At 36.5% G+C, this 12,718-nt stretch overlaps 1 protein-coding gene across 1 annotated transcript in view; it reads left to right on the forward strand.

The window, feature by feature from the left end:
- The window catches only part of LOC124722104, a 97,743-nt gene extending 86,971 nt beyond the window's left edge, over window positions 1-10,772 (forward strand). The window contains exon 8 of the mRNA XM_047247302.1: window positions 10,360-10,772. The gene's annotated coding sequence lies outside the window, so the exon portion shown is untranslated. The remainder of the gene's footprint in view (window positions 1-10,359) is intronic.
- Window positions 10,773-12,718: the final 1,946 nt, after the last annotated feature.

Genomic DNA, 12,718 nt, shown 5'->3' on the forward strand with positions numbered 1-12,718 from the left:
AGACTCAAATTCTTATTAAGTGATTCGACATTTTTGTGAACTTTGTGAAGCCATTTGGCAATGATTCTATTCTGCTAACTCTTTATGGGCATCATATCACATTTTTGTGACAGACAAAGCAAGAGAAATACATGTCCATATAGTTTTCTTATCACTTCATTCCATGCACAAAATGCAGCCTCTTGTGTGGAGTTGATGGGATCATTTGAAACACATTATCTCCAAGAAATAGAATCCTGGTGGGCAAATAGCCCAGGTCAAGTAGTAACCTCATTTTTGATTGGGAGGTTATTTGGAGAGACCTACTTGAGACCAGTAACAACAGAAAATGCTATAAACAGCCTATTGAAAACAGGACTCTTCCCATGTAACAGACATGTTATATAACAGGAGTCTGACATACAAAATGTAAACAACAGAGTAAATGTGAGTTCAAATGGTATCTGGTGCACTCTCAAAATCAGCAAGCCATAAAAGAGCCACCACCTCTAGTAAAATCAGCACCTTCTGAGTCTGTTAGGAAGCTAACATTACCTCTACATTGACAACATTTGAAACAGTTGAAGGAGAAGAAAGGTGCAGCAGAATCGAAACATACAGGAGCGAAAGTTTTCTCTTTGAAAATAAAACATAGAGAAACACAGGAAACACTTGCAGTGTGATACAGATTTAGTTCAGTAGAGTGATTCAGATGTGCAGTCTGAAAAAGAAAACCCTGAATCCATATTCTGCAATGGTAGGGAAATGGGCACAGTGCACAGAATGCTATCCATGGGTTCCTGAAGAATGTTAAGTTGGAAAACAGCTTTTGGATGCTACCTCTCATGGCCTGCATATGCTGAGGCATCCTGGTAGTAAATGATTGTCATATACCCATCTGTGATGCAGTGTGTTATCATGTTTTACATATCCCAACTATATTCCTATTACACTTATAACACATCAACAAACAATAGAAGATAAAAAAAATGCTAATGAATGTATGCAAAGCATTGAAATTTCAGAGTCTCAAACACTGTGTTGCAATCACCATGTAACTACACAGATTTGTTCTTATTTGTTTATCCAAGACAGAAGCATCTGAGCATTTTGAATAAATAAAAGAAAGTGTTATAATGTGTGTGTACACACACACACACACACACACACACACACACACACACACACACACACACACACACACACACACTAATTACACACAACCACAGAAAATAAAAATGTTCTATAAGTAAAATCATTACAATAAAAAGGGAAAAAGTGTGTTTCATCTGATGCTGTTGCCACATCCAGTGCATACTGCATTACCTCTGATGTTAGCTGTATACAACCAAAGGTATCAAGCTTACCAGAACATGAAAACAGTTTTGTTTTGTCAACTGCACATGTAACTGTAATGCAGCTGATGATGGCAGCATGCTGCTGAAATGCACCGTGCTAACAAATATTATTATCAAGTGACTGTAGCAGCAAAAATTAAATCTCTGTCTAGCTATTCCATTTTATGAAATGCATGTTTTATGTGTATTTTCCAGGAGAGTAGCAATATATTCTTTTTATGTTATTTCAGTGTTTGCTACTAATTTGCAAGCATGGCTCTTTTCCAGTAGTACCTGTATAAAGTCAAGAGATATATGTTGTGTGGGCATTGCCTATTTGCAGTTATGGGTCTTTAATGTTATTTATGAATGGTGATATTGTTTAGCTTTGTCATATTTATGACAAAAGTGTGAAGTTATCATACTGTCAATATATTTTTATGTCAGAGATATAGTCTCTGACTAGGCTTACATTATACAAACCAGAAACATCATCAGGGAAAAAACTAATAAAAATTGGGCACAGTCAGGTAACTAAAAATATATGAACTGATCACTCTCATAGAAACAGTGATATACCCATACCTAGGGAATATTTCTCTAAAAGTAAGTTACACATTTGTTAACAGACTACTATTTTTGTACAGAAAATAAACTACAAATAAACAATAAACCTAATACACAGAATAGACAAAACTCAAAAACTATGACTAGTTAGGAATGTACACAATTAAATGCAGTGACTGTAGGACAAATATTTAGCACAAGATACAAGCAACATACAAACAACCACTCTGCAGTTTAATATAATACTCTTAGAGAAAATTATGCTCAACAATAGACTTGAGGAATAATCTTTCAGTTCTTCATAGAGTGAGAAAAGGGGACCTATATGGACATTATGTTTGGGAGAGATATTTGCACACATTAGACAGAAAATCCAGGTAAATTTTAAATTAACAAACCAAACTTCAGAATAAAAAAATATATGTATAATATCGATGAAATTCTTTTCAGTACACGGGTAATTTAGAACAAAGTCTTACATAAAAATTGACTTTCATAAAAGATAATAGAATTTAATCACAGGCTTTATCTCTGACACAAAAATAGATAAATAGTGTGGCAGTTGCACAGTTACATCATAAACATGTCACAGAAAAATAATTTCATAGTCCATAAATAACATTAAATATTTCATTTGTGAAAATGAACAGCATCCATTGAACTGATAATTTTATATTTACATATATGGTGAGAAAGTATTGTAGACCAGTTCTTACCATCAGAATGCAAAATGTGTAGTGTTTTTGACAGACAAACATAAGTGACAATATTTTCCTAGATTTCAGAACTATTTCATTCCTCAGGCAGGAAACAGGGATAGAAAGCAGGTCACTCAGAGCCCTGGTTGAGAGGCACCAAACCCCTTATCCTCACTGTAGATGGATGACTCTCATACTGGAGTCTGCGTCACCTGCTTTCTATCCCACTCTCCTCCCTGAGGAAGGAATTAATAGCTCTGAAAGATAGTAAATGTAATCACTTTCATTTTTATGTGTGTCTGTTGGCAGTACTACACATTTTACCTCCTGAAGGTGAGCACTGGCCCACAAGTCCTTTCCGTAATTTATTAGTTTTCTCAGTTGCTTTCCTTTGACACTGTTTATATATGCACTGATGAGCTGAAACATTATTCCCACTGCCCACCGTGAGATGTCAGGCATGTGACATGGTAAGGAAGGTGTATAAGTGCAGCAAGACAATCAGGGAATTGTTCCAGTGATGCTACAGACTGCAAATGGGGAAATCCACGGACATAAGCAGCTCTGAGAAATGGCAGACTGTCATGGCTGAGTGCCTGGAAATGATAACCTCACAAATAGTGAAGCTGGTTGGCTGCTTGTGAACTACTGTTGTTATGATTGATATGAACTGGTTGAAGAATAGTGAAACATCGAGTAGCTGATGAGGTGTCAGACATCAGTACCCCTGTTGCAGAACTTGGAGGTCGAAGGCTCTCTCACTCTGTAAAGCTGGATAGGTGACAGTCTGTGGCAGTTTTGATCACAGAGTACAATGCCTGTGCGGTACGAGCATTTTGGAGCACACAATTTGTCATGATCTCATTGAACGTGGGGCTCCGTGGCAGATGATACCTACCAGTTTCTGTACTGACCCGATGACATCGTCATGGGCATGAGATCATCAATATTGGGCTCTTGATTAATGCAAATGTTTTGCCTGGTCAGATGAATCATATTTTTCGAAGTCAATAGTAATGTCTGACTACATTGTTGTGCAGATGAAGTGCTGCCTCAAATGTGCACTGAGTGACAGAACCAGGCTTGTTAGGGCAGTGTTATGTTATGTGGAACATTCACCTGGATGTCCATGGAACGTGGGATACTAATTCAAGGTACTGTGATGGCTGTGGACTATGTAAAAATTATCATGGACAATCTGCATCTCCTCATGCTCAATGTCTTTCCATAGCTTTTGCTATGATGACTGTCCATAACTCAAGGCCAGAATCATGGGACAATGGTTTGAAGAGCATGACAATGAACTGATGTTTATGTCTTGGCCACCAAATTTCCTGATCTGAACCTGATGGAACACATTTGGGACACTATCAGGTGCCATAATTTACTGGAATTATGTGGCCTCTGCCTAGATCTCTGGTGTTGTATACCTATGAAAATCTACCAAAAACTTGTAGAATACATGTCGTGCAAAATTTCTGTTGTATTGCATTCAAAAGGTGAACCAAAATGCTACTAAGTAGATGGTCATAATGTTTTGGCTTGTCAGTGTATGTGTATTTATATTTTATATCTACCTGTATGTGGTACCACTTGAAAATGAGCCATGTTCAAAATCAGTAATGGAAGATTAAAATAGTAAAAAAAACCTGGGCAATATACACATAGTATCAAATATGCATTCCACACATATTATTGAAGTTGTGGAATGGTACAAACAAACAAAAAAAAGCTGTTTCAATTTATGTTTCCCTAAACCACTTATGAAAGTAATGCAATTGTTCCTTAATTAGTCATACAACTAATTCCGACTGCAAAACTTTATCCAGTTAAGCAAGTAATCCATTTCTAATGACAAAAGTTATAATGGGAATGTAAAATTTAGCTTGCTGTCTCTTTTTCCCTGTTGGTGCAGTTGTCTACTTTGGAATTAACGCTATATCTATCTGTTTTTATTAAACTCTGTTTTACTTTTTATTTGCATTGTAATACACATGTGACTATTGAAATTAACTGTACTTTTACTTTAATTCTTTATTCACTGCTTAAATTTCAAGTAGTTAACCAGACTACACTGTTTGTCTCCCTCATCTCACCTTTCTTCTATAAGTGATCTCTGTAGACTGTTTCTGATGATGAGTCCCTTCTAATCCTAGTAGAATATCACTTACACTTGTTCAAAAACTTAAGGAAGTGCATGCAGGTGACGTTTTCATCAACAATTAACATTATGGCAGGTGAACACCTCATTTTTTCAAGGCACTACAGAAACAAGATAATTTTATATAAGGAATTTAATTTCTTTGTACAGAGTGCTTTCTTCCATTGGTGCCTTGAAACTGACAGTGTGCTTTGAGGCACAAGGCAAGGGAATACTGTGCAAGGAATTATAAATTTCTTATACAGCACACACTTGTCGCATTTGTACAGTACAAATGATGGGTGTTCACCTGTCACAATATCAGCAGTTGCTGAAAACATCACTTGGCTGCACTTGTTTGAACATTTTAGACACAATAAGAAACTCAAATTTCACACTTACACTCATCTGCACCATATCCAGACTGCTTCTTTTCCGGTGTTTACTTGATAGTTCTCAAAGAAGCTATTCGTGGTTATTATATATTGTGATTCAGCAATTGAATGTATCTTCATTTGTATCAGAGCCTTTGATTCTTTCTGGTAGTCATGGCTTTTCTATTCTCTGCTTTTATAATGCTAAGTGTTACAGTAAGTGTATTTTGTGATGTATAACCATTTAAGGATTATCCATAGTAAATGTACTTTCTTTTTAAAGAACTTGAGTGGCTGTGGGGTCTCATTCCACACACATTGGCAGAGAGGCAGTTGCCTGAAGATTTAAAAGAATTCCTGCAATGGTGCATTGATGAAACAAAAATATCAAACAAATGTATATTCCTGGTCAGCTACGTCAGCAATAGAACCAATACAATACACATTATATTTGGCGGAGCAAGTAGTCTTCATGAAGTGGCTACAGTGATCAACAGAAACCTTACAAGGTGGTTTCTGGATGACTAGTGTAAATACACTAGCATTGTTACCACAGATTTTTTCCTTGGAAACACTGATTGATATTGCTGTGAAAGCTTGTATCGATAAAGCAAATAATTTGACTCAGGCTCCATTAGATGAATAAAAATGCTAACACCAGTCAGATTACAGTTTTTCATATCCATCTAATGGTTATTAGAAACAGGTGAAACTTAAAATGATTATCTGCTTAAGAAATGTCAGGCTTTGTGCAACCTCCAAGTTCATTGATCAGCAAAGGAAACAGCATCAGTGAAATTTCTGCTACACAACTGACTAATTTTAATATAATTGTTATCTGTATATATAGAAGTTCAAATGGAAAGCTAACTACTTTCATTGAAAATCTTGAGAAGGCACCCAGCAGTATAAAAGTATTTAGTAAAACAACTATCATGTGTGGGGCCTTCAACAGGAACTCAGAAGAGAGATTAAATGCTGAGCCCAAATCATCCAGCAGTACAAAAGATCAGGTACTAATAAACAAAGGTAAATAATTATACAAAACTGGAAATATGAATACAGGTTTCAGTGATCATTATGCACAATTTATTGATTCCCCAATAGAGACCACTGGCAATACTGAACCAGAAATAACAAGAAAAGGTAGAAGTTTTATCAAGCAAAACTTAGAACACCTCAGGCCCTTACTGGAAAAAGAAATGTGGAATGATACATAAAAGTGTGCGGGCACATGTAAAAAATTAGACATTATTTCAATATTTTTTCTCCTGTTAAAAACCAATGGAATCATTAGTTTCAATTGAAGAACCAAATAGTCTAGTAATTACAGACAAAGCTAAGGCAGCAAGAAGAGAATTCCATCAAGTTTAGTTGCAATGCCTCAAGTTACAACTTCAAAAATCACAGCTGAAACACCATGTCAGTACATATCAACTTCCTCTGCACACAACAGGAAAGAACCACAACATTTTTTTTTTTTTTTTTTTTTTTGAAGCATGTAAGGAAGCCATCATCAAAATTTATGCTCCATTGTCAAAATGTGCAGTGCCTATCAAATAAAGTTAATGAGATGGAAATATTGTTATCAGATGAATTAAAAGAAGTGTCAACAACAATGGTCAATCAACAATGGTTAAGGGAAAATATGTTATCATTTACACGGATAGAGGGCTTTACCCTTTCATCATGTTATTGGAGAGAAAGCGTTTCCGAAGAAGAGAAATTTGTTAACATTGAGTATTGATTTTAAGTGTCAGGAAGTCGTTTCTGAAAGTATTTGTATGGAGCGTAGCCATGTATGGAAGTGGAACATGGACAATAAATAGTTTAGACAAGAAGAGAATAGAAGCTTTTGAAATGTGGTGCTACAGAAGAATGCTGAAGATTAGATGGGTAGATCACATAACTAATGTGGAGGTATTGAATAGAATTGGGGAGAAGAGGAGTTTGTGGCACCACTTGACAAGAAGAAGGGATCGGTTGGTAGGACATGTTCTGAGGCATCAAGGGATCACCAATTTAGTACTGGAGGGCAGTGTGAAGGGTAATAATCGTAGAGGGAGACCAAGAGATGAATACACTAAGCAGATTCAGAAGGATGTAGGCTGCAGTAGGTACCGGGAGATGAAGAAGCTTGCACATGATAGAGTAGCATGGAGAGCTGCATCAAACCAGTCTCAGGATTGAAGACCACAACAACAACAACCCTTACTCATCAAGGAACATGCATATATGTTGGAAATGACATCACTGTTGCTTAAAATTCATTGATCAGCAAAGGAAAGAACATGACAGCGAAATTTCTGCTACACAACTGACTAATTTAAATATAATTGTTATTTGTATATATAGACCTTTTCATCATGTTTTTGGAGAGAAATCCTTACTCATCGAGGAACATGCATATATGTTGGAAACGACATCACTGTTGCTTAAAATTCATTGATCAGCAAAGGAAAGAGCATGACAGCGAAATTTCTGCTACACAACTGATTAATTTAAATATAATTTTTATTTGTTATATATAAACCCTTTCATCATGTTTTTGGAGAGAAACCCTTACTCATCGAGGAACATGCATATATGTTGGAAATGGCACCACTGTTGCTTAAAATTCATTGATCAGCAAAGGAAACAGCATCACAGGGAAATTTCTGCTACACAAGTGACTAATTTAAATATAATTGTTATTTGTATATGTAGAAGCTCAGATGGGAACATAACTAATTTCGTTGCAAATCTTGAGAAGGCACTTCACAGTACAAAAGTATTTAGCAAAACAACTATCATGTGTGGGGCCTTCAACAGGAACACAGAAGAGAGATTAAATGCTGATCCCAAATCATCCAGCAGTACAAAAGATCAAGCACTAACAAACACAGGTAAATATTTATGCAAAACTGAAAATATGAATACAGGTTTCAGTGATCATTATGCACAATTTATTTATTTCCAAATAGAGACCACTGGCAATACTGAACCAGAAATAACAAGAAAAGGTAGAAATTTTATCAAGCAAAACTTAGGATACCTCAGGCCCTTATTGGGAAAAGAAACGTGGAATGATATATACAACTGTGTGGGCACATTCCTTTTCCTGTTAAAACCAATAGAATCATCAGTTTCAATTGAAGAACCAAATAGTCTAGTAATTACAGACAAAGCTAAGGCAGGAAGAAGAGGATTTCTATCAAGTTTAGTAGCAATGCCTCAAGTTACAACTTCAAAAATCACAGCTGAAACACCATGTCACTACACATCAGCTTCCCCTGCACACAACAGGAAAGAACCACAACTTTTTTATGGCTAGTGATTCCAGAGAAATTGTAAGTTCATCTTGTAAACTCTTGCTCTGGAAAGAAAACTGCAACAGTAAGGAAGCCATCATCAAAATTTATGCTCCTTTGCCTAAATGTGCAGTGCCTATCAAATGAAGTTGGTGAGATGGAAATATTGTTATCAGATGAATTAAAAGAAGTGTCAACAACAATGGTCAATCAACAATGGTTAAGAGAAAATATGTTATCACTTACACGGATAGAGGGCTTTACCCTTTCATCATGTTATTGGAGAGAAAGTGTTTCTGAAGAAGAGAAATTTGTTAACATTGAGTATTGAAGCCCGAATGAAACATAACTACTTTCGTTGAAAATCTTGAGAAGGCACCTAATAGTATAAAAGCATTTAGTAAAACAATTATCATGTGTGGTGACTTCAACAAGAACTCAGTAGGTGGATTAAATCCTGAGTCATTATTAAACACTTGCAACATACACACAACCATTGAATCCTCTACCAGAGACACGAAATCCTCGAGCAGTAGAAAAGTTCAGGTACTAATAAATACAGATACAAAACAGGAACTATGTATACAAGTTCCAGTGATCATTATGAACAATTTATTGAATTTTCAATTGACACCAGTAGAAACACTGAACCAGAAATAACAAGATAAGGCAGAAATTTTATCAAGCAAAACTTATAATACCTCACAACAGGCATTGAAATATCTTGTGATGAAAGGAGGAGACTATGATATTTCAAAAACACAAAATGTTTCTGAAGAATATCTGGTGTATTTCAAGAATTATAAGAGAGTTCTTCAATATGACATATATACCAACTCCCGATTTCTTCTCCCAACCAATACTGAAGGAATTACACTAGCAATTAATAAGTTAAGAACTGAATTTTCAGCATGTATAGATGAGATTCCAGATTACACATTAAAAATGCAGGTCACCTCATTGAAGTACCATCAGTCCAACTTTTGAACAGTTCATCCACAACTGGAATCTTTCCTTCCCACTTAAAGATAATGAAACTCACGCCACCGTACAAAATGGGTAAGAAAGAAGATGTGTTGCTTTGCTATCTGTATTTTGGAAAATACTAGAAAAAGTTTTCATAAGAGGTTGTAAGATTTTCTAGAAAAGTGCAACATATTATCCACAGCCCAACATGTTTTCCCAAAAGGCCAATCAACAGAAATAGCAATATTAGAAATTCTGAGTGAAGGGCTGCAAAAACCTGGTAGTGTAAAAAACGTAATTGGAATATGCCTTGATCTATCTGAGGCCTTAGACATCATACATTTACCCTATTGTTGCAGAAACTTTATAGCATTGGTATCTGAGGTACACCTAACAACTGGCTTAGATTGTATCTTACTGGTTGCAAACAAGTAGTGGAAACACTATTTCAAGAAGATAATAAATCAATCAGACACTATTCTGATTACAGAGAAGTAAAATATGATGTACCATAGGGCTCAGTACTGGGTCACATCCTATTTTTGATATATGTAACTGACCCAACATTAACGAAACAATGTCATAACACTATCCAGTTTGCAGATGACAGGAATTTTTGTCAGTGGCAAGACAGCAGAAATGTTACAGGTAACACTATCTGAGACATTAACTAGTGTCGTAAACTGGTTCAGCCAAAATTAACTAATAATTAAACAAAAGTAAAACAGTAGTGTTAAATTTTCATAATGACAAGACAAACTGTGAAGAGAATACAAAAATTCAGATACCAGACACAGATATTGCAAGTGTAACTAATACAATATTTCTGGGGATCTGGTTTCAAGATAACCTTAGATGGGATACTCACATTGATAGCATTTTTAACAGACTAAGTACCATGTGCTATTTTTAATGAGAGTGCTTGAAAACTGTTGTCATAAAGACTGTCTAATGACTGTTTATTATGCTAATATACATTGCATTCTAAAGTATGGGATCACTTTCTAGGATAACTCACCAATCTGCCCAGAACTCTTCAGAGAATCATGGCTCATTCCATTTGAAACACCAAAATTCAAGAGCAAACTGAAGGAGTGCCTAATACAAAATTCATTCTGTTTAATTGCTAATTTTTAGTGCAAATGTGCAGATATTTAAACAGCTTCTATTGTATAGATGAGTGAGCCTTTTAATGCAAGCATAAATGTAGACTATTCATAATATAAATAGCTGACAGTGTGTGCATAAAAATTATGGTTTCTGTTGATGTATTACAATGTAACATTAGTTGCTATGATTATTATCATGAAGGTATCATATTGTGCTCTACTTTATTGCACATATTGTGATAATACTCCTTGCTATTGGGATCAATGTAAGTCACAACAAATAAATGAATAAATGACTGGAATAAAAAGGAACAAGCCCTGCAGATCACTATTTAATTCTTCCTCTTCCATGTATTTACATCTTTGAAAGTGCAATGTTTATTAAGTAAAATGCAATAACGAATTCTATCATCTTCCTCAAAAATGAAGATCTGCACCACCAAAACACAAAATAGAAAACTGAATTTCACATGCTCAAAATAAAGACCTGTTTGAGCCAAAAAGGAACATAACACATCATAAAATTATTTACAATAACATTTGCAAAAAAATTAAAGCAATAAATGACCTGACAAAAAATTTAAAGCAGTATTAAAAGAATATATATTAATGCATTGCTTCTATAGCCTCAAAGAGTTTCTCCAAAGCCACAGTCTTAATCACTTACAAAAATATGGAGTAAATATGACTATCTACTTGCAGCACATAAAGACTGTAATCATTAATATTCATTTATTCATCTTTTCAGTTGTAATTTTTGAGCTACAGTAGTTCAGTAGCAAGACAGAATGAAAGAAATGGACATCATGTAAACATGAAGACATCAAATGTCTAATGTAATATATAAACACAGTGTTTACATATTGTTGTTACCTGGACACACAACACAACCAAGTATGTTAGTACACCTTTATTAAATTGTTGCATATAGGCCAATACCGTAACCTTCACTGAACACAATAAGAAAAGGCAGATGTATGTAAGTAATAATAACATAACTGTGCACTCTCATGGATGATGACAGACTGCTAATGTGGGCAGCTTTCAAGTGTGCAAGCATTTCTTCATTCCTCTACCCTTGAGGAGCAGCTTAGATTCATGAGATGTCCATGGCATCTTCCTCCATGAGGCTCTGACTGAGATGATGTGCTGATACTAGTGCATATTGTCAGAAGCACTTTAAACGTGGGCAGCATCGCAGTCCACCTTCTCGTGTCAACTGATATGGTGGATGGGTGATGTTGGCATAAGCTCCATACCCACATCAGGTCCAGGGCCTGATGGTGGTGGTGACCCCACACCTGGCAGCTGAGGTGGAGGAGATGGCTCCGGAGTAGACAGCAGCTGTAGAAATACTGGTAGCGGTATTGGAGAAGCTGTTCCAGATTTGTCCACTGGTGATGGAGGATCCATTGTATGTCATGGCAGGGACCCAGCCACATCGGGTGATCTGTCAAGCAATGCAGATTGGTATGGCAACACTGGTGTACTGGCTGGGGTTGTCCAGTTGTCCACATGCAGGCACAACTGATTGTAATGTAGTGCTCAGAGGCCCTCTCCAGACAGACATTGCAGAGACGGCAGTCACAGCATTGAGGAATAATGATGGGTATCCATTTTGGATGAGGACCAAACCCACATGCCCAGACAACCAACCCAGGCCAGAAACTGGATGAGGGCTGCACAGGTTGGCATCCCTGGATGGGCCACAGGAGATGGAGGAGCATCCAGGGTTGACAACTGTGGAGCAGTTGGGCAGGGCTGTTGTTGACAAATGGCGTAAACTGATACGAAGACAGAAATTGATCCAAGGCAATGTCGGGCAGGGACCAAGTCATGTACTTCTCCATTTGTGCTTTGAATGTTCTAACTAACCTTTCAGCCTCACCACTGGACTGCAGGTGGAAGGGCAAGTCGAAAATGTAGTGAATCCCATGGGCATTGCAGAAGGAAGCAAACTACTGTTATACAAACTGAGAGCCATTATCAGAGACCAACATTGTCAGAAATCCTTCAATGGAAAAAAAATTCTGACAGGGCTGCCACAGTGGCAGAGGTTGAAGTTGATGGGCAACAAACAACATATGGGAACTGAGCCAATGCATCAATAACTATTAGTCAGTATGCATTAAGGAGAGGGCTGGAAAAATCAATTTGGAGAAGGTCCCAGGCCTGCAAAACTTTCGCCAAGGAGACAACATTGCCCACAAGGCAGCTTGCTGTGATGCACATTGAGAACATGCCCTAACCAAATGAGT

The sequence above is a fragment of the Schistocerca piceifrons genome, chromosome X (genome assembly GCF_021461385.2).
Source record: "Schistocerca piceifrons isolate TAMUIC-IGC-003096 chromosome X, iqSchPice1.1, whole genome shotgun sequence".
NCBI classification, from domain to species: domain Eukaryota; kingdom Metazoa; phylum Arthropoda; class Insecta; order Orthoptera; family Acrididae; genus Schistocerca; species Schistocerca piceifrons.